Source organism: Coturnix japonica, unplaced genomic scaffold (assembly GCF_054131305.1).
Source record: "Coturnix japonica strain WE unplaced genomic scaffold, WE-NBRP24 Scf047, whole genome shotgun sequence".
Taxonomy (NCBI): domain Eukaryota; kingdom Metazoa; phylum Chordata; class Aves; order Galliformes; family Phasianidae; genus Coturnix; species Coturnix japonica.
This window is the reverse complement of record NW_028188950.1, coordinates 346,882-370,718: the sequence shown is the minus strand read 5'-3', so window position 1 is coordinate 370,718 and position 23,837 is coordinate 346,882. Positions and strand designations below refer to the sequence as shown.

Here is a 23,837-nt window from a genome sequence, read left to right as displayed (position 1 = left end):
AAGCAACCACGCTGATATACCGCAGTCACTGGAGGTGCTCAAGAGCCACGGGTATGTGGCACTGGGGACGTGGTTAGTAAGTCCAGTGAGGGTGGGCTGGGTTGGACTCAGCTATCTCAGTGGTCTTTTCCAGCCTTGGGTGCAACTTGTAAGAGGGAATGAAGCAGCAAACTGCCCAGCACTGAGCTGCATTCTTCTGACACATGGTATCAGTGAACTGCTGTATTTCCCTATCTTCTCTGGAGCTATTGATCTAACCTAACTGAAAAAGTAAGCCTGAACCTAGATATAAATCAGGATCATAGTCACCCATGGTTGCTTATATATTCAGAAAGACACTCCAGAGGGTAATTCAGCGCATCTAGAAATTAAAGTAGAAGTTCCTTAGTCAAAAATATTCCACAGCCAGATTTTCACCTCGCTACCACTACATTAAAAAGGAGAATCCAACTTGTGGTGTGGGTCATTGATGTTGTTCCGGGGGGAATTGTGGCTGTTCCATGCCCACAGGGTAGAAGACAGCCAGTCTTCCTCTAAGCCACATAAAAAGCTGCTTAGTGCTCCCAAAGCGAATGCTCACCAGTTGTTTCCAACTTGAAGGTCATCTTCTGGCCAGCAGCCTCGCAGATGTATTCTCCAGCATCTTTCTTCTCCAGCTGCTCCACAACCAGACGCCGTGTTTTGCCCACAGATTCCATTCTGAACTTTCTGGAGGAGGCAAGCAGTCTTCCATCCTTGTACCATTTTACTTCGGTTGGATCCTGTGCTACTTCACAGCTGAGGGAGGCACTTGCTGCCAGGGCAGCACTCACCTCTTTCTGCACCTGCTCCTGGTTTATAAACACAGGTTTTGGCTCTGAGGGAAGAAAAGAAAAAGTATTGACTGAGGGACCGAAATGAGACCAACTTGCAGGTTTGTATGTACAGGTTGGAACAGGTTTAGGTTACCACTTGTGCCCAAACTAATAGCCTTCACTAGAGAATATCAGCTCTTCTGTTGAAACAAAGTGTCAAATCTAGGCAAGAAAGAACCTAGGAACTGAAGGAACCAAGAGGGTCCTTGAACACCAGTCCCATGGTTGCAAGTCACTATGCAAACATATTGAACCCAAAAGAACATCTGTCCTGCAGGCAACCAAAACCTGAGTTCCTTTTACTTAAGACCCACTGTGAAACATCAAAACACATAAACATGTGATAGTCAAACCACTGGCTGCCTTTTCATGACCCAGAACAGTACTCCTGGCTTCCTGAACAGACTCCTCATGGCCTCTACCATTGCCACAACTGTGACTGTCAAAGGCACAAAGGAAATATGCTCACCAACGCAGTCCTTTGTTCTTTGTGTGTGATTTGCAGATATCTATCTTACTTTGAGCTCTGGCAATAGTCAGCTCTACCAGGTCTCTTACTGTGAGTAGCAGACTCACCTATCCAGATGCAGCCTCCAACATAAAGGCATAGTAAAAAGGCAGTGTACTACTAGGAGAAGTTCCTGCTTCTCCTGCCATGAAAGGCTGCACGTAGAACATGCACTCCAGCCTCACTGCACATACTTCTCTTAGTCAAATGTTTAGGTGAACAAGAATTACAGTTTGGGATCTCAGGCACAGGAGAGATTTGAATAATATCTTGAATATTGCTTCCACTGTACATATATTACTAATTATTGCTCTACAGACAGACTGAAACAGGTCTTTGTGTCATACTGAAACCAAATACTTTCTACAAACCCAGGCAATCAAGTCTAGGGAAAAAACCTCAGCACAGACTACAGTGATCCAGGTGCAGTATAATAGAAACTAGATTTTACTTTACTGTTCTCTGCTGTATTTCATACAACACCTGTCTTACCTGTGACATGAATCTTGAAGGTGAGTTTCTGGCCAGCAGCCTCGCAGCTGTACTCCCCTGCATCTTTCTTCTCCACCTGGCTCACCACCAGCCGACGCTGTTTGCCCTCTGACTCTACCTTGAACTTCTTGCTCGAGGTGATCAGTTTCCCCTCCTTTTATCACTTGACCTCTGTGATAAAATGTTTGCTCATTAAGACCGGGATGTGGTAGCATTGTGGTGGAGTGCTTGTTCATTAGGACCGGGATATAATGGTGGAATATGGAGGCCACAAAGGTTGCAGAACACTCTAATTTTATGGGTAGATTGTGTACTCTGCGTAGTTACAGGCAAAGCGCGCCCCGATGGATACAAAGTTCCACGGAAGGACCAACCAAGGAACGACACACCAAGTCGCACGATCACAACCGACCAATTAAAGGACAATACGCTCGGGATGGACAATACAAAAGAAGTTGCAAGGGACGGGACGGCGCGGCAGTTAGAGGAACAATAATCCCCCTGTCGCCCAGCGCTGAATTGCCTTTTAGTTTTACCCGCTACAATTAATAAAAGTTTATAATTGGAACATTATTGGCTCATTGCTTATAAATTGATGACAACCTCCATCTTCTCCTGCGCCACCTCGCAGCTCAGCGTGGCATTTTTCTGTTGTTGCAGCCTTCACCACCTTCTGTACCTTCTCCTTGTTTGTAAATACAAATTCTGGCTCTGAAAAGAGAGAGATACATTAGTTTGGCCTCTTGAAAGAAGAGCAGGTTTTGGGGAAGGAGTCAGAAAAATGAATCAGTTCTCCCAGTCTGATGCCCCAAGAGAATGATGTGGAGAGAAGTTGTGCAATTTATGGATGCCCCATCCCTGAAAACATTCAAGTCTAGGCTGGATGGGTGTTAGAGCAACCTAGTCTCAAAGAATGTGTTCCTTTCCAGGACAGAGATTGGAACTGGATGATCCTCCAGGTCCCTTCCAACAAAAGGCATTCTGTGATGCTTCTTGTATGACTCTCATGACTCTTTCGTCCCCTAGCTGCCATTTACTTATGTCTTCAAAACATCAACTTATACAAAACATTCCTGTAGTATTCTCTCCCATGCTAAATGAGCCCTTCCAAGACAAAAACATGTTACATAGAGCACACCCCCTAGTGCTTGACACAAAGCCCCTGTTCTGAAACTTCCTGAGACGCAGCTGCATTGCAGAGTTGTTCTAGTGGTACAGGCACGTGGGAATGGAGAAGTGCAATCAGAACTTTCTTGTCTATGGCCTCATTCCCACAGCAAAAGGAAATTCCTGAAGATTTTAAAAGATGGAGCTGCCTCACAACTGTATTTAGAATAATTTGTTCAATTTCCTCATCAGAAATTAACCACCCCAAAGTTCAGCTCCAAAAATTTTAAGCATAGCAGGGAAAACTTACAAACTAATGACCGTTTTCTAAAACATTCTAGAATGAAAGGCCAAAATGTGTTCTCTCTCACCTGTGACATGAATCTTGAAGGTGAGTTTCTGGCCAGCAGCCTCGCAGCTGTACTCCCCTGCATCTTTCTTCTCTACCTGGATCACCACCAGCCGACACTGTTTGCCCTCTGACTCCACCTTGAACTTCTTGCTCGAGGTGATCAGTTTCCCCTCCTTGTACCACTTCACCTCCATCTTCTCCTGGGCCACCTCGCAGCTCAGCGTGGCATTTTGAGTCAGTGCAGCCTTCACCTCCTTTTGTACCTTGTCCTTGTTTGTAAACACGTCTTCTTTCTCTGCAGGGACATCACAACAGTCACACCATTTTGCTGTAGTCTGCTGCAGAGCTTACTCCAGTTCCCCATTTTCATTATACTTGCCCTTCACAGGGACCATCATGATGCCTCATTAAGACAGGAAAATACTTTCCCCTCTATTTTGCCTTGGGAAATGAATAGGCATATCATTTCATATCATATCATAAATCTAAACATTTCGCAGTCTGATAGCAGATTTGGACATGAGATTTAGAACACCTGCATGCACTGCTGAACCTCCTCCCTTCTCTTTGTTTCTTCTGATGTCTCTCTACATTTCCAGTAAATCAGAAGAACCCTTTAAATTTCGTGCACGAAAGTCCGGACGAAGACGCAGGACAGGTGAGTATAGTCCGGTCTGGGTTGGGAATCCGGCATGTGGCGAGTGTTGTGTGCTTGTGAAGGGGGGCCGGCAGCCGGCACTAACCCAAGCGAGTGTGGACCCCACAGTAGTGCGGTTCCCATTGCCCGCGAGGGCGTGGGCCACGACCTGGGGGAAGCGAGTGAATGCAACACTGAGTGAGGGCACGCCGAAGGGTGGGTACAGGGTATAAGCGGGACCCTTTCACCACCACAACCCCTAGGGCTATGGGCTCTATGGAGGGTTATTCTTTGGTATTCCCCTAGAGCTACGTGCACTAGGGATGATTATTATTTAGGTGTTCCCCTAGAGCTACGGGCACTAGGGATGATTATTATTATTTAGGTGTTCCCCTAGAGCTACGGGCACTAGGGATGATTATTATTCAGGTGTTCCCCTAGAGCTACGGGCACTAGGGATGATTATTATTTAGGTGTTCCCCTAGAGCTACGGGCACTAGGGGGAGCTACAGACGTTGAATAAAACAAGAGAGCAAGAAGTAAAGAACGAGATGGGGCAGTGTAAAACTAAACCACCCACCCCTTCTAAACGACCATCCATTCCTAAGGACTCACCTCTAGGGTTCATGCTAATTGCCTGGACGCACTATCCAGGAACAAGAAATAAAGATAAGGCAAAGATGATTTATTATTGTATAGAAATTTGGAGCGGACAACAAATTGGCCCGGCAGTATGGTGGCCTAAGTATGGTTCTAATGAAGATTGGGTACAACAGCAATTAAATTTTTGGGTAAACTCCAAAACCCCTTTCAATCAAGAAGAAAGTGACTATGCAGCAGTATGGGTCACTCGCCCAGAGGGTTTAGGAGTCCCCATTTTTAATTTGACACGAAAAGAAAAAGATGTCGAAAAACGTAAACCTCGAAGGGAAGAGGAGGCCTTAGTGGGACCCCCACCATATGCTTTACCACCAGCAATTCCCCTACCTTCTCCTCCTCAGTTGGACCATAGGCAGATGGATTCGAGAGAGGCGGAAGTACAAAAGATAGAAGGGGGAGGGCCTGTGACACGGGCAAAGGCACGACAAAATAACCTCTACCCTTTAAGAGAAATGCCCATGGGAGGTCCACAACCTCAGATGGGGTTTATATCAGTGCCCTTAAATTCAGGGGATGTTAGAGATTTTAAGAAGGAAATGGGTAATATACTAGAAGATCCCCTGGGGGTGGCAGACAGAGTAGATCAGTTCTTAGGGCCAAATGTTTATACCTGGGAGGAACTACAATCTATTCTAAGTATACTGTTCACAGCAGAAGAGAGAGGTATGATTAGGCGTGCAGGGATGCGCATTTGGGATGCTCAACATGCCCACGGGCCCGCTGCGGATATTAAATGGCCCTTACAGAATCCGCAATGGGACCATCAAAATCAACATCATAGGACTCACATGCAGGACCTGCGAACTATCATTATCCAGGGCATTAGGGAGGCAGTCCCAAGAGGTCAGAATATAAATAAAGCTTTTAATGAAAGACAAAAGAAGGAGGAAACACCCACTGAATGGCTAGAAAGGTTACGCAAGAATTTACAACTATATTCAGGATTGGATCCCGATACACCGATAGGCCAGGCTCTGCTCAAAACACAGTTCGTAGCTAAGGCTTGGGAAGATATCTGCAAGAAACTAGAAAAGATAGAAAATTGGCAGGATCGGGGGCTTGATGAACTTTTGAGGGAAGCTCAGAAGGTATATGTAAGAAGGGAGGAAGAAAGACATAATAGGCAGGCTAGGATGATGGTATCAGCGGTCAGAGAAAGTAGGGAATTGGAAAGGAAAATGGGGGGATGGACGCAAAATCGAATTCCAGGACAGCAAAAATTTAGGAAGCCTGAAAACAGGGAGGAGGAGAGAATATGCTATTATTGCAGGAAAAAGGGACACATGAAGAGGGACTGCAGGGTTAGAATGAGAGACGAAAAGTCCTTCCAAGAAGACTAGGGGTGTCAGGGGCTCTATATATTGGGGACCCAGAAACAACAGGAGCCCTTGATAAAATTGAAAATTGGTCCCCAAGCTGAGGAGGTAGAGTTTCTAGTAGATTCAGGAGCAGAAAGGTCTACTATACAACAGATCCCCCTCGGATGCAAACCTTCCCGGGAAACTACCAAAGTAATAGGAGCAAAGGGAGAACCTTTTACAGTAGGAATAGTTAAAAATGTAATGATAGAAGCAGAGTCCAAAGTGGGGTTGGGTGATTTCTTGATACTGCCTGAAGCGGAGTTCAATTTGTTAGGACGGGATCTGATTATTGCATTAGGCATAGGACTAGAAGTAGAGAATAAAGAATTGAGAATCAAACTCTGCCCTCTTAGGGTAGAGGATGAACAAGAGATCAATTCTGATGTCTGGTATACCCCCGAGAGTGTGGGACAACTAAAAATACCCCCTTTCACGGTAAAAATCAAGAATCCTGAAATCCCAGTAAAAATAAAACAATATCCTATTTCCCTGGAAGGAAGGAGGGGTCTCAAACCAGAAATAGATAGATTAGTGAGCAAAGGATTACTGGAACCCTGTATGTCCCCATTTAATACCCCTATATTACCGGTAAAGAAACCTGATGGAACATATCGGTTGGTTCATGATCTGAGGGAAATTAACAAGCGCACTCTATCTAGGTTCCCAGTTGTAGCTAATCCCTATACATTGCTAAGTAAATTAGGGCCCGACAACTTGTGGTATAGTGTCATAGACTTAAAAGATGCTTTTTGGGCTTGCCCTTTAGATGAGACATGCCGCGATTTTTTTGCATTTGAGTGGGAAGACCCAGATACTAACAGAAAACAGCAATTAAGATGGACTGTACTCCCCCAAGGCTTCACAGAATCCCCTAATTTGTTTGGGCAAGCCCTAGAACAGATCCTGTAAGAGTATCAGCTAGATCCTGATACCAAATTAATACAGTATGTAGATGATCTATTAATTGCTGGAGAGGATGAGGGAAAGGTTCGGAAAGAAAGTATTAAATTGTTGAACTTTTTGGGACTGAAAGGACTTAAAGTATCAAAAAGGAAATTGCAATTTGTGGAAGAGGAGGTTAGATATCTAGGGCATTACCTGAGTAAAGGAGAAAAGAAGATAGATCCTGAAAGGATACAAGGAATATTGTCCCTGAAGTCGCCAAACAATAAGAGACAAATAAGACAATTGCTGGGATTAGTGGGATATTGTAGACAATGGATTGAAAATTATAGCAGTAAAGTAAAGTTCCTATATCAAAAGCTCAGTACCGATGGATTAATAAAATGGGATAGACAAGATGAAGAGAATCTACAAAAGCTGAAGGAGGATCTCATCAATGCCCCTGTCTTGAGCCTGCCTGACTTAAAAAGACCCTTTTATTTATTCGTTAACATAGACAGTGGTACAGCGTATGGGGTTTTAACACAGGATTGGGCAGGGAAGAAGAAACCCGTTGGATATTTGTCAAAATTATTAGACCCTGTGAGCCGAGGATGGCCCACTTGCTTACAAGCAATTGTTGGGTGTGCGTTATTGGTAGAAGAAGCCAGGAAAATTACTTTTAACAGCAATATAAAGGTACTATCTCCCCACAATATTAGAAATGTGCTCCAACAAAAAGCTGAAAAATGGATATCTGATTCTCGTCTTCTAAAGTATGAGGGTATCTTACTGGAAGCCCCTAACTTAACCCTGGAGACCACAAGTCTCCAGAATCCTGCAGAATTCTTATATGGAAAACCCGAAAATGTGGGACTCATTCATAACTGTTTACATACGATAGAAGAACAAACAAAAATCAGACCAGATTTAGAAGAAGAAGAATTAAGAGAAGGGGAAAAATTATTTGTGGATGGATCCTCTAGAGTAGTGGAGGGAAAGAGAAGATCAGGTTATGCAATAGTAGATGGAAAGACCCTCCGGGTATTGGAATCAGGACCCTTAAGTAACACTTGGTCAGCTCAAGCTTGCGAGCTGTATGCTGTTTTACAGGCACTAAAAAGATTACAGGGAAAAGAGGGCACTATCTATACCGATTCCAAATATAGTTATGGGGTAATACATACCTTTGGGAAGATTTGGGAAGAAAGGGGATTGATAAATTCCCAAGGAAAGGACTTAATACATCAAGAATTAATAAAGCAACTCTTAGTGGCCCTACGAAAACCAAAGAAGATAGCGGTGGTACACCTTAGAGGACACCAACAGGGGACCGATTACAAGACTAGAGGAAATAATGCAGCAGACCTAGAAGCTAAGCAAGCTGCCCTCAGGGAATTGGTCCTGAGGCAGGAGAGGCAGGAAGAATTGACACATGATGAGGCCTCTTCGTTTACACCGAAGGAAGAACAAAAACTGAATCAAATGGGAATAACTAAAAACACAGAAGGGAGGTGGTATCTAGCTGACGGGAGAGAGGTACTGCCTAAGTCAATAGCATCTCAGGTGCTGACCCAGTTGCACGAACGGACCCACTGGGGAAGCCAAGCTTTAATAGATCATTTTGCCACTAAGTACATGTGTATAGGCCTACATAATTTAGCTAGACATATTACTCAAGGATGTATTACGTGCTTAAAGATAAACAGAGCCGTACAAAGAAAACTGCCTATGGGGGGAAGACCCTTGGCCACTAGGCCATTTTCTAGAGTCCAAATTGACTTTACCGAATTTCCTAAAGTAGGAAGATATAAATATGTATTAGTCATAATAGACCACCTCACACATTATGTAGAGGCATTCCCCACAACTAAAGCAACAGCTCAGGTAGTAACAAAAATATTACTCGAACAAATCATCCCTAGGTATGGGGTAACAGAAGTAATAGATTCAGATCAAGGACCACACTTTACATCAAGAATCACTAGAAATATAGCTGAAGCCTTGGGAATAAAATGGGAAGAACATACTCCCTGGCACCCACAGAGTTCAGGGCGAGTAGAGAGAATGAATGGGGAACTAAAAAAGCAATTGGCCAAATTAACACTAGAAACTAAGCTCTCATGGATAAAATGCATTCCCCTTGCCCTCTTAAACCTTAGGGCCCAGCCCCGGGCTGACATAGGAATATCTCCCTTCGAAATGTTATACGGAATGCCATATGATGCAGGAACCCCTAAAGATCACCCGGGGGTGGTAGATCAGAACATTCAAGCTTATATCACGGAATTAATGAAGTATAAACAGGAATTGTGGAAAAAGGGACAATTGACTCAAAGACCCCCTCTTGACATTACCCTCCATCAGATAAAGCCTGGAGATTGGGTTCTGATAAAGACCTGGAGAGAAACCACACTGCAGCCTCGCTGGGAAGGTCCCTATCTGGTATTATTGACTACCAATACTGCCATCAGAACTGCTGAAAAAGGATGGACACATGCTAGTCGTGTTAAGGGTCCAGTACAAAATCACGAATGGAGAGTCACTAGTCCAGCGGGTGATTTGAAAGTAAAACTGTCACGAAACCCTCCATCAAGGAAAATGAGAACATGAATTAACAATGATTGTATAAACGTATCAGTATAGAATTTAATGTAGAAGGGAATATTTTGACTATTGTGAATGCAACTGTTGGGATATGTTTTAGAAAGGTAGTGGACCCACTGCGAAAACAGGAATACACAAATTGGTTATTAGCCTTCAGAGTGGCCGTGGAAATTTTAATAGAAGGGGGTAAACCTGGGGGTGAATTTGGATCCTTACCAGCATCACTTAAGTGTATAACCAGTGGGAAAAAGAATAGGGTGCAGTACCCCAAAGACCCACTTAAAAGGGAAGCAAAACCAGCCCCTCCTGAAGAATACTCTTGCTGCCGAGAAGATTATACACCCCATGGCTCGAGGCAACCGAGTCGATGGGCGAGGCAGAGGAGATAAAACATGTGGAGGGGTCTGCTCCATTATGAATGAATCCAAAGATTTAGGATCCAGAAGATACCCCAAGACTGGAAATAACTCCCCCGAGCAATTAAAGACTCACTACTGCAGTGGGAAAACTGCCTATCTAAAACTAGCTCAATTGATAATAATATTAAGTCTCATTAATGAGGGTTGGGGTACAGAGGTACAGACACATGAGCCATTTAAGTGGTCCCTAATCAGAGGGGAAGATCAGAAGGTGATAAGCACAGACGTGACCCCAGGCGCTCCCATCCTTAAAAGTCAAGTATGTGACTTAGTACCAACACAACCATGCCTGAATCGCAAGGCAATCTATGCTTGCCCAGCATCAAATCCAGGGAAAAGTTATTGTAATTACCCAGGGGAATATTATTGTGCATACTGGGGTTGTGAAACGGTTTCACTGGGATTTCTGCCAGGGGGGGGACAAGATGAATATATAACAATTAGTTGGGGTCCCTCAGGTTGTACACCTCCGACTTATGGGACTCACTCTGGTGAAGGAACATGCCAACATTTAGAGATAAAAATCCTTAAAACAGAAAACACAGTGTGGTGGATAGGAAAGACTTGGGGGGTACGAATGTGGGAGCCTGGAAGAGACCGAGGGGGCCATTTCCTTATTAAAAAAGAAAGAGTTCCGCCAGACCCCCCAATAGGTATAGGACCTAACGTAGTAATAAATAACAATCAGAATAAGACAGAAGCTGTTACTGTAGGCCCGACCGAAGCAAGCCCTTATATTACCGAATATGGCACCCTTTGGAAAATAATTCAGTCTAGTTTCAAGGTGTTAAACAACACCTACCCAGAATTAACTAAGGAGTGTTGGCTATGCTATGATATAAGACCCCCTTTTTATGAAGCAATAGGGTCCGTAGCGAAGATTAGGAGAAGAAATGGGACTAACCCAGCAGAGTGCCTATGGAAAAAGGGAAGGCCTAATGTTCCAGGGATAACTCTAGCACATGTTACTGGAAATGGTGTGTGTGTGGGAACTGTACCTCTAGAAAAACGACATCTATGTAATAAAACTATAGAAGTACAAAGTCAGGAGAAACCCTCAGACTGGCTCCTACCCGCAGACAATGCTAAATGGATATGTGCCAAATTAGGGGTCACTACATGCTTATCGACTAAGATATTTAATCAAACCACCAATTACTGTGTACAAGTAATTATAGTTCCACGAATCATATATCACCCTAAAGATTATGTGATCAGTCAACAAGAAACCTCTGAACATCACCTGATTAAAAGGGAGCCATTCACAGCCCTAACCGTTGCAATGCTATTAACTATAGGAGGGGCCGGGCTGGGGACTGGAGTAGCATCTTTAATAAACCAGCCACAGGGACTGAAAACCCTTAGACAATCTGTGGATGAAGATCTACAGAAAATAGATGAAGCCATCAATGCGCTTACAAAATCGGTACGGTCTTTATCAGAAGTAGTGTTACAAAATCGAAGGGGGTTGGATCTTCTCCTATTGCAGCAAGGGGGACTATGTGTGGCTCTTAAAGAACAATGTTGCACCTACGTTGATCAAACGGGGGTAGCAATAGATACAATGGCTGAACTAAGAAAACAGTTAGAACAAAGAAAAAGAGCCCAGGAGTCTCAAAGAAGTTGGTATGGGAGTTGGTTTAATGGTTCCTCCTGGTTCACTACATTATTATCCACAATAATGGGACCAGTTATTATGATAATATTAGGTTTGACCTTTGGACCCTGTATTTTAAATAGACTAATCGTTATCGTTAAGAACAGGCTAGAGGCAGCCCACCTAATGGTAATTAGAGAAAGATATGAACCCCTTGATGGGGAACGAGAAGAGGATGCTCTAGAATGGAGTCGACAAGAACTAAAACGGTTTAATGAGCAAAACAAAATAGTACAATAAAAGAAAAGGGGGGACTGTGATAAAATGTTTGCTCATTAAGACCGGGATGTGGTAGCATTGTGGTGGAGTGCTTGTTCATTAGGACCGGGATGTGATGGTGGAATATGGAGGCCACAAGGGTTGCAGAACACTCTAATTTTATGGGTAGATTGTGTACTCTGCATAGTTACAGGCAAAGCGCGCCCCGATGGATACAAAGTTTCACGGAAGGACCAACCAAGGAACGACACACCAAGTGGCACGATCACGACCGACCAATTAAAGGACAATACACTCGGGATGGACCTTACAAAAGAAGTTGCAAGGGACGGGAAGGGGCGGCAGTTGGAGGAACGAGGATTCCCCTGTCGCCCAGCGCTGAATTGCCTTTTTGTTTTACCCGCTACAATTAATAAAAGTTTCTAATTGGAACATTATCGGCTCATTGCTTATAAATTGATGACACTACCACTACATTAAAAAGGAGAATCCAACTTGTGGTGTGGGTCATTGATGTTGTTCCGGGGGGAATTGTGGCTGTTCCATGCCCACAGGGTAGAAGACAGCCAGTCTTCCTCTAAGCCACATAAAAAGCTGCTTAGTGCTCCCAAAGTGAATGCTCACCAGTTGTTTCCAACTTGAAGGTCATCTTCTGGCCAGCAGCCTCGCAGATGTATTCTCCAGCATCTTTCTTCTCCAGCTGCTCCACAACCAGACGCCGTGTTTTGCCCACAGATTCCATTCTGAACTTTCTGGAGGAGGCAAGCAGTCTTCCATCCTTGTACCATTTTACTTCGGTTGGATCCTGTGCTACTTCACAGCTGAGGGAGGCACTTGCTGCCAGGGCAGCACTCACCTCTTTCTGCACCTGCTCCTGGTTTATAAACACAGGTTTTGGCTCTGAGGGAAGAAAAGAAAAAGTATTGACTGAGGGACCGAAATGAGACCAACTTGCAGGTTTGTATGTACAGGTTGGAACAGGTTTAGGTTACCACTTGTGCCCAAACTAATAGCCTTCACTAGAGAATATCAGCTCTTCTGTTGAAACAAAGTGTCAAATCTAGGCAAGAAAGAACCTAGGAACTGAAGGAACCAAGAGGGTCCTTGAACACCAGTCCCATGGTTGCAAGTCACTATGCAAACATATTGAACCCAAAAGAACATCTGTCCTGCAGGCAACCAAAACCTGAGTTCCTTTTACTTAAGACCCACTGTGAAACATCAAAACACATAAACATGTGATAGTCAAACCACTGGCTGCCTTTTCATGACCCAGAACAGTACTCCTGGCTTCCTGAACAGACTCCTCATGGCCTCTACCATTGCCACAACTGTGACTGTCAAAGGCACAAAGGAAATATGCTCACCAACGCAGTCCTTTGTTCTTTGTGTGTGATTTGCAGATATCTATCTTACTTTGAGCTCTGGCAATAGTCAGCTCTACCAGGTCTCTTACTGTGAGTAGCAGACTCACCTATCCAGATGCAGCCTCCAACATAAAGGCATAGTAAAAAGGCAGTGTACTACTAGGAGAAGTTCCTGCTTCTCCTGCCATGAAAGGCTGCACGTAGAACATGCACTCCAGCCTCACTGCACATACTTCTCTTAGTCAAATGTTTAGGTGAACAAGAATTACAGTTTGGGATCTCAGGCACAGGAGAGATTTGAATAATATCTTGAATATTGCTTCCACTGTACATATATTACTAATTATTGCTCTACAGACAGACTGAAACAGGTCTTTGTGTCATACTGAAACCAAATACTTTCTACAAACCCAGGCAATCAAGTCTAGGGAAAAAACCTCAGCACAGACTACAGTGATCCAGGTGCAGTATAATAGAAACTAGATTTTACTTTACTGTTCTCTGCTGTATTTCATACAACACCTGTCTTACCTGTGACATGAATCTTGAAGGTGAGTTTCTGGCCAGCAGCCTCGCAGCTGTACTCCCCTGCATCTTTCTTCTCCACCTGGCTCACCACCAGCCGACGCTGTTTGCCCTCTGACTCTACCTTGAACTTCTTGCTCGAGGTGATCAGTTTCCCCTCCTTTTATCACTTGACCTCTGTGATAAAATGTTTGCTCATTAAGACCGGGATGTGGTAGCATTGTGGTGGAGTGCTTGTTCATTAGGACCGGGATATAATGGTGGAATATGGAGGCCACAAAGGTTGCAGAACACTCTAATTTTATGGGTAGATTGTGTACTCTGCGTAGTTACAGGCAAAGCGTGCCCCGATGGATACAAAGTTCCACGGAAGGACCAACCAAGGAACGACACACCAAGTCGCATGATCACAACCGACCAATTAAAGGACAATACGCTCGGGATGGACAATACAAAAGAAGTTGCAAGGGACGGGACGGCGCGGCAGTTGGAGGAACAATAATCCCCCTGTCGCCCAGCGCTGAATTGCCTTTTAGTTTTACCCGCTACAATTAATAAAAGTTTATAATTGGAACATTATTGGCTCATTGCTTATAAATTGATGACAACCTCCATCTTCTCCTGGGCCACCTCGCAGCTCAGCGTGGCATTTTTCTGTTGTTGCAGCCTTCACCACCTTCTGTACCTTCTCCTTGTTTGTAAATACAAATTCTGGCTCTGAAAAGAGAGAGATACATTAGTTTGGCCTCTTGAAAGAAGAGCAGGTTTTGGGGAAGGAGTCAGAAAAATGAATCAGTTCTCCCAGTCTGATGCCCCAAGAGAATGATGTGGAGAGAAGTTGTGCAATTTATGGATGCCCCATCCCTGAAAACATTCAAGTCTAGGCTGGATGGGTGTTAGAGCAACCTAGTCTCAAAGAATGTGTTCCTTTCCAGGACAGAGATTGGAACTGGATGATCCTCCAGGTCCCTTCCAACAAAAGGCATTCTGTGATGCTTCTTGTATGACTCTCATGACTCTTTCGTCCCCTAGCTGCCATTTACTTATGTCTTCAAAACATCAACTTATACAAAACATTCCTGTAGTATTCTCTCCCATGCTAAATGAGCCCTTCCAAGACAAAAACATGTTACATAGAGCACACCCCCTAGTGCTTGACACAAAGCCCCTGTTCTGAAACTTCCTGAGACGCAGCTGCATTGCAGAGTTGTTCTAGTGGTACAGGCACGTGGGAATGGAGAAGTGCAATCAGAACTTTCTTGTCTATGGCCTCATTCCCACAGCAAAAGGAAATTCCTGAAGATTTTAAAAGATGGAGCTGCCTCACAACTGTATTTAGAATAATTTGTTCAATTTCCTCATCAGAAATTAACCACCCCAAAGTTCAGCTCCAAAAATTTTAAGCATAGCAGGGAAAACTTACAAACTAATGACCGTTTTCTAAAACATTCTAGAATGAAAGGCCAAAATGTGTTCTCTCTCACCTGTGACATGAATCTTGAAGGTGAGTTTCTGGCCAGCAGCCTCGCAGCTGTACTCCTCTGCATCTTTCTTCTCTACCTGGATCACCACCAGCCGACACTGTTTGCCCTCTGACTCCACCTTGAACTTCTTGCTCGAGGTGATCAGTTTCCCCTCCTTGTACCACTTCACCTCCATCTTCTCCTGGGCCACCTCGCAGCTCAGCGTGGCATTTTGAGTCAGTGCAGCCTTCACCTCCTTTTGTACCTTGTCCTTGTTTGTAAACACGTCTTCTTTCTCTGCAGGGACATCACAACAGTCACACCATTTTGCTGTAGTCTGCTGCAGAGCTTACTCCAGTTCCCCATTTTCATTATACTTGCCCTTCACAGGGACCATCATGATGCCTCATTAAGACAGGAAAATACTTTCCCCTCTATTTTGCCTTGGGAAATGAATAGGCATATCATTTCATATCATATCATAAATCTAAACATTTCGCAGTCTGATAGCAGATTTGGACATGAGATTTAGAACACCTGCATGCACTGCTGAACCTCCTCCCTTCTCTTTGTTTCTTCTGATGTCTCTCTACATTTCCAGTAAATCAGAAGGGAATGGCCCTCTAGAACAGGTTGCCCAAGGAGACTGTGGATGCTCCATCCCTGCAGGCATTCAAGGCCAGGCTGGATGTGGTTCTGGGCAGCCTGGGCTGCTGGTTGGCAACCCTGCACATAGGAAGAAGGGGGTTGGAACTGGATGAGCACTGTGGGCCTTTGCAACCCAGGCCATTTATGAGTCTGATTAGTGGCATTTTCCACCTCATTGTGTCATTCAAATTTTGTAACCAGATCTCATCAAACACCTCCCCTTTTCTCACTCCTTGCATGCCTGGTGTGCTCTTGCACTGTAACCCTGCAGACACCAGCTGACTACAAGAGCTGCACAAGTTACCCTCCTTGCCTATTGTTTGTTGCAGTAATTCATTCCTGGATGGAAAAGCACATGTAGAAAAGTGTTGCTATGACACTAGATGACAAAGAAAGTCCTATAGCCAAAATGTTTTGCACCAGAGAGGCTGTAAGTTGATCCTCCAAATGCAAGACACACAAAATGAAGTGTTCCTTTATCTCTGGGATTCCAAGCATTTTCTCACCTCTGACTTTCACTTGGAATGTTGCTTTGTCATCTTTTGTTTCACAGCTGTAGCTCCCTTGGTCTTTCAGGGTCACATTTTTGACCATGAGCTTGCGGTGCGTCCCCTGGGAGATGATGGTTGTCCTCTGGTCCTGCTTCACCTCTATTTGATCTTTCTTCTATACGACAGCTCCGCTTGCAGCTGACACCTCACACACCAGCTCCAGGTCTTCAGAAGGACTGACTGATATTTCTGGAGTCGTTTTGGACTTGCTGACAAAATTAATGGCTTCATCTGAAGAAAAAAAGAGAAAGTGGTTTACATCCTGACTCAGGCTTATTCAGCACAGCATTAAGATACAGTTAGAACTGATTGTAATGTCTCTGCTCATTACATCTGGGGGATCAAGTTTCACCTCTGGAGGTACTCACATACAAACGTGTGCTTGATTCTCCTGTGTAAGGAAAGAGTAAGTTCTATGCAGACAGTTCTTATTTCTTCTAATCAATTCTGTATTCTGCACATGTTCTTCTGAAGCTAAAATGAAGGCAGCTAAGTAACCTGTTTGCAATACATGAACAAACCAATTCAACACCTTGTCTCTAAGCTAACAAGCAGCGTTTGATGAGCACATCAGTATTTCATGCCCTTCATTCCATCCAGACTGTATTGGCAATAACTATGCTGGTATTAACAAGGATAGCAATTACAAGCAAAATGGTAGAAATACAGAAGATATAAGGAAAAGGGAACTCACCAGAGCTGAGGCGATCCTCCCTGGTGAGCGATCTCCAAGAGATGCTGCCTCAGTGAGGGTCAGCCCTTAAATGAGGTCTCAGAGGAGGTGGAGTCGAACTCCACCCCTCCAGGGAGCACAGCTACATAACTTTCACCTGTGCTCCCACAGCTGACCCCACACTTGCCTCAGCTGATCAATCAGTGGTTCACATTGTGATCTCCCATACACTCCACCCCTTCACAACGTGAACCAATGATTAGGTGAGTTCCCCTTATTACAGAGACCCAATCACGACGCTGATACAATCTCCCGTCGCATTAGATGTTGATATTATTCAAATGATGATGATTGGATGGGTGTTTATGATCTTCCATGGGCCAGTGCTTGATAGATGTTACCGGAGACAAATCATCTTGAAGTGCAGGTCCGTCTGCGTTTCATCAGTCCAGAGTAATGGTCCTAGAGGCTTAGAATCAATCTTAAGGGGAGTAATATAGATGTTTCAAGGGTACTAGGAGGGGAAGATCCGCCCTCCAGGGCAAGATACAGGCCGTATTCTTATCTTGGGTCAATACTTCTGCTTGTACTGGATTATGTCCCGGCCTCCGATACCATACCCTCTGGCCAGATATCTGTGGCTGTATAACTATATCTGGCACCAGAGGAGGAGTCTTGATCTGCCATAGGGACATAATAGGTGTTCCTTTAGCAATAAAGGCCGGAGTATTGACCACGATGTCAGTAGGCCATGTACCTATCACCGAGGGGGTGACTGAACCTCCCACCTCCAATAATCTCCCCCAAGGTGCAAGTAGGCCACACCATTTGGGTCCTACCTGCACCTTCCAAGGCCAATTTATCTTATGGATTCCCGGTTCTAAATTCTCAGGGGCAGGGAGCAGAAGATTATTTTCAGTACCAACCTGCGGTTTTACCTTATTATCGGTGCCTGTAATTTGGATCCTAAGAGGGGAGGCCCATATAGTTTGTAACATTTTCAGGGCACTGGGTCTGCCATCCCGAGGTCTTTCATTCAGGTCCCGCACGGTTTCATATAATCTTTTTGTCCACCCCTGCAGGGACTGAGAGTCTGTTTTCAGGGCAGCCTTAAGGATACCATTATAACGTTCAATAAGGCCTGCCCCTGTTGGGTTATATGGCAGGTGGAATCGCCATTCAGTGTTGTTTTCTTCTGCCCAGCGCTGTATCATCGCTCCAGTGAAGTGAGTCCCTTGGTCACTCTCGATAACTTGAGGTGTCCCGTATGCAGACATCAGTTTAGTAAGTGCCTTAATTGTGTATGCTTGATTTGCCTTTGGTACAGGATAGGCTTGCAGCAGTCCACTTACAGTGTCAACGCAGGTCAGGGCATATCTCGCCCCCTCAGACCGAGGGAGGGGCCCAATGTAGTCGACCTGCCATCTCTGAAGAGGACTATATCCTCTAGCAATGTGGGATGTTGTTTCAGGCAACGGTCTCGGTCTCATCTTTGAGCAAGCATCGCAATCCTGACATGCTTGAACGATATCAGATAGTTGTACAGGCAGCCCCCATGCTTTAGCAGCTGCCCACATTATCTTCTGTCCAGCATGCCGTAGCTTCTGATGTAACCAACGGGCAATATTTTCAGATTGTGAATTCTCAATCCATCGGATTCGGGCCAGTGTGTCAGCTTCATCATTTCCTGGTGACTGCAAGGGTTGATGACCAGAGACATGGTAGACACATACTGTCCTGTGTTTGACCGTATTCCAAATGTCTACCCACATGTCTTTACCCCAAATCGGTCGGGCGTGGATAGTCCATTCCTGGGTAGCCCATTGCGTAATCCACAGAGTGAGCCCCCGGTACACAGCCCAACTATCTGTACAGATGTTCAGGACGCCGTCACCAGGTTCTTTAGTTATAACCATCCACACGGCTCGCAATTCTGCCCATTGGCTGCTTTGACCATCCCCCTCATCAAACCAGATGGTCTCAGTAGAGGGATGGTATGCTATTGCTCGCCACTTGCTCGGGTTGCCTCTGCTGGACCCATCCGTATACCAGGCATCTTCAGGAATAGGATATCTTCCTTCCTGAACGGGACTCTTCTCTGGTGGAGCAACCATCGGTTCTTTTGATGTATCACTGTGATACGTCACTGGGCCTAGGATCTTCTGTAGTTCTTCTTTAAGTGGAGATGAAGACAGACTGCTTCTCTGGCTTAGATAGGCGACCCATCGTGCCACCGTTTGTGCTTGGGCCACCCCCGTCTTAGGAAGGTGAGTCAAATCTCTCACCCACCCCTGGATTGGTAATGAAGTCTTAACTATGACCTCTGCTGTTTGCGTTATCGGCTCTACTGCTTGTAATGCCGAATAGGCAGCCAATAACTGTTTCTCAATCATGCTATATCGTTCTTCTGCTCCGTGCCAAACCTGAGACCAGAATCCAATGGGGGTTCGAACAGAACTCTGGCGTTGCCACAGGCCCCAGCCAAAACCATCTTGAGTAACATGAACATCTAGTTCAGCTGGGAGGGTCGGATCAAATACACCCAACGCCTGAGCTTGTTTAACTGCCAGTTTTGCCTGTTGGAAAGCATCCTGTTCTATCTTTCCCCAATTCCATGATTGACCCTTCTTTGTAAGCTTGTATAATGGCCTTAATAGCTGAGCTAAATGAGGTATAAAGGAGCGCCAATACCCCAATATACCCAAACATTCTTGCAATTGTTTTGATGTTGTAGGGACTGGAAACGCTTGGACTTTATCTACTACCGCACTGGGTAGTACTTTGGTTTTCCCGGACCAAATTACTCCCAGGAATTTTACAGATAGCCCCGGACCTTGCACCTTCTGTGGGTTTATAGCCCACCCTCTTTTCTGCAGGTAAGCTATCAACAAATCTGCTGCTTGTCTCACCGCCTCTAACGAATCGGATGTTAACAGGAGGTCATCAATATAATGATATAAATTGACATTATTTGGCTTTTCCCACTTAGCCAGATCACGTGCCACTAAATTATGACAAAAAGTGGGCGAATGTACGTACCCTTGGGGTAGGACCTGGAAAGTCCATTGCCTCCCTTCCCATGTAAATGCAAACTGATCTTGCGATTCTTCACTGATTGGAATACTGAAGAATGCATTCGCCAAATCCAAGACACAGTGATATGTTTTGATTTCCCTGCTTAGTGTGTCCATTAGGGAGGCAATATTGGGTACAGCCGCATGAACAGGTGGCGTGACCTTATTTAATTCCCTATAGTCTACTGTCATCCTCCATGTTCCATCCGGTTTTCGCACTGGCCATATTGGGGAGTTATATGGGCTATGTGCAGGCCTTATAATACCCACTCTTTCTAATTCCTGCACCGTCTTTGTTATTTCATCCTGCCCACCCGGGAGTCTGTTCTGTTTCACATTAGTAATCCGGCGTGGCTTCGGCAAACAAATAGGCTCATGTTTTGCATGGCCTCTCAATATTGTCTGGATTGCCCGGATACTAATGCATCTCTGCCGCAATCGGAACTCTCCCACTGTTGTATGGAGAGCCAGACCCCACAGGATATCAATTCCTAATATATACTCTGGAATTGGGGCAATGGATACCTTGTACTCCCGTGGTGGAAGACGCCCGACCCCCAGTTTTACCCAGGTTTGGGTGACCGGAATGGTTTGTCCCCCAAAACCTCCAATCATCACTCTATTACCTTTAAATTTAGTTGGGTCTCCATATATTATAGATGTCTCTGCCCCGGTATCAACTAGGGTTGATCAACCTTCTGTATATTCTTTCAGGACCAGTATATCGTCAGTTCCACATAGGGCCTCCGGTCCCGTCTAGAGGCCCTAGGAGGACTGACATCCCTCGTCAAGCCATGAACTGAGCCAGATTCAAGTCTTTTACCTCCGATACCTCCGGTGTCATAACCCGAGGCACCTGAGGTGGCTTCTTTTTCCTATTTGGAACTATAAAATCTTCTAAATTCCATGTTGTTGTTGGTCGCCGCTCTATAAATCTTATCCCTGGCCTTTTGGGTTTATTCTGAAATTTTTGTTCATCCTTCAGTTGCTTCCACAACTGAAGGAGAACCTGATTGGGCTGCCCATCAATTTTTGAAAACTGAACGCCTGCCCGGAGCAGATCATTAAACATTTGTTTCCGGGATACCCTAACAGGTCCTGCCCGAGAAGTTCGCGGGGCCGATCTTCTGGCTCGCACTATTGGAAAAGCCTCGGCATCCTCAATCACCCTGATATTGCGCTTAGCTCGTAAACGCTCAGTTTCTCCGAGGTCTGCTACCAATTGGGCGGCTTGTTGGACTACTGCCTCTGCGGATACTACTGGATTAAGTATGGAAACCAAGGTTCCATACATATGAGAGGGTGCTTACTGTAAAATTAGGTCCCTCATTCCCGCAGAAAATTTAACCATATCAGGGCTATCGAATGTGTCTTCGTAGATAGCCTCTCTCATACCTAATTCGCGTATATAATTTTGAAGGTCTTCCATAGAAGACCACATCCCTGTGTTTACTGGCATGTCAGTTTTATTTGTCCACACCATGCGGCAAGCAGCCATTATCCATTCTACAATTGAATGGTTTTCTTCAGGGAACTGAGTCCCAGCATACAGTCTCTGCCGAAGGGCAGGATGTACTGTTATTGTGGCCAACTTAGATACTTCGGGGTCACTAACCAGTACACTATCTGCCCCTGAATCCCATAACCGTAATAACCAAGCCGGAACACTTTCCCTTGGCCTTTGCCTAAATCGTTGCACTAGGTCCATGAGTTCAGTAGGCGTATATGGACGGGCTGTTACATGTAAAACAGATTCGGCAGGGGGCCATTGATCAGGAGGCACTCCTGCTGGTCGATCTTGAATTTTCTTTGTTTTTTGAGTTATTACTGGACGGACTTCTAGTGAGTCCGTCTCAGATGGTTTTTCTAGATCAGATTTAGTGATCTTATTTTGATTCATTTCTTCAGGATCTTGATCGTCATTAAATGAAATGTATCTAATTTGAGGGTTGGAGGAAGAAAATGACGGTTTTTTTCCTGTCAATAGATTGATCTCACCCTCCAATTTTTCAATACGGGCCTTTAACAATTCATTTTCATGTGCAATGTTGTTTGATTTTATCTCTGCCCGATTTAAAGCATTTAATAATGGCCAGGCTGCCATAGATGCAGCCATTCGCTTTTCTTTTGTAATTAAGATATCTTTTTGTAGTCCTAGAAAGTAATCAGTTAGACAATAGGCGTCCATGTTATTTGGTACTCTTAAAGGGCCCCATTGTTCAATAATTGTTGCTAATTGGTAATATGGGGACGCCTCAAAACCTGGAATTTGTCCAGGAAGGCATGTCCCTAAGGGGGTGGTCTTCTCCCCCTTGTACCAATTAAAGATTTTCCACACAAAGGACATTTTTTTTTTTCCTTATATTTCTAGATGCCAAGTCAGTGGCTCCTGCCTGGCTTGCCAAATGTATTGGCAATAACTATGCTGGTATTAACAAGGATAGCAATTACAAGTAAAATGGTAGAAATACAGAAGATATAAGGAAAAGGGAACTCACCAGAGCTGAGGTGATCCTCCCTGGTGAGCAATCTCCAAGAGATGCTGCCTCAGTGAGGGTCAGCCCTTAAATGAGGTCTCAGAGGAGGTGGAGTTGAACTCCACCCCTCCAGGGAGCACAGCTACATAACTTTCACCTGTGCTCCCACAGCTGACCCCACACTTGCCTCAGCTGATCAATCAGTGGTTCACATTGTGATCTCCCATACACAGACAGAACCTGCCTGAGGAGCAAGCTGATGGCTGTCAGCTACAGGCAGACCTAGCTTTGTACTGCATTTCTTAGAGCAACAACTGTTGCTTTCAGTCACTGAATATACCAAGGCCAATTACTATGCCAGGAACATTTATGGCATCAGTGAACAAAAAATGCGTTAAAAATTGTAATAGACAGGAGCCATTTATTCTTTTATAACTAGGTGACCAAAGAACAACAGTCCTTCTAGAGTCAAGCTGTTAAGAACTAATAGCATCAATCAATATCACATAGATAGATTACTTCCCTGCCCTAAGACCATCTTGCGACCATTTGGTGCTCCTAATTAAGCCCTCTTGATGGCATTTTGTCTGAGCCATGCGACATTTTGTGATAGGAGTTACTGCTAGTGTTCCCTTAACCCTACACCAAAGTAGGAGGTATCCATTCTCAGGGAATCATGCAGGCTTCCTCTGTATTTGATGCTCAGAGACAGCCCCAGAACTTTTTAAATCTTAGCTTAGCTCTCATCCAATAATGTTCATCAAACAGTGCAACTTGTCCTTTGGGGATGCCTTTGTTCTGCATCAACCAGTTCCAACGGAGTCTTCTTGGCTTGTTTTAGATCAGTTTTTCAACAGATAAAGCCAGGGTCTTTGAATTACAAAGTGAAATTGCAGAATGCATGATTCTCAACCAAACAGAACAGCAGGTGGGATGCAGGGTGAATACCTGAACCAACACCACCTGCAAGCAATCCTTCAATATCTTAGGAATCTCTAGCCACCCCAAATCCAGTGTTGTGCTTGATCTATCATCTCTGCTGAGTTTTTAGCTAAGCTGATGGTGAGCATCACGGTGGTGATGGGTGAGCAGTCAGACTAGAGGGTCTTAATCAACCGTAAGGATCCTGTGATCAGAGGAACGTGAATGTGCTGTTAAAGGTCACAAGCGCTGCACTGCAGCATGAGCATACACAGCGAAAGGCTTTCAGTAGAGCTTCAGTTCATAAATGAGGACTGGGTTATGGAAAATAGGCTCAAGATATAAAACAGAAAACAGATCTTAACGCCAGGTTCTGTGAATGC

General features: G+C 44.6%; 1 long non-coding RNA gene and 1 pseudogene across 1 annotated transcript; one reads left to right on the top strand and one right to left on the bottom strand.

The window, feature by feature from the left end:
* Positions 1-4,969: 4,969 nt before the first annotated feature.
* Positions 4,970-12,192, top strand: LOC146752288 (uncharacterized). The gene is made up of 2 exons (XR_014940686.1): positions 4,970-8,487; positions 8,611-12,192. It is a non-coding gene; the product is annotated as an uncharacterized LOC146752288 (long non-coding RNA).
* Positions 12,193-12,353: 161 nt separating this feature from the next.
* Positions 12,354-23,837, bottom strand: part of LOC146752287 (obscurin-like) — a 34,910-nt pseudogene continuing 23,426 nt past the window's right edge.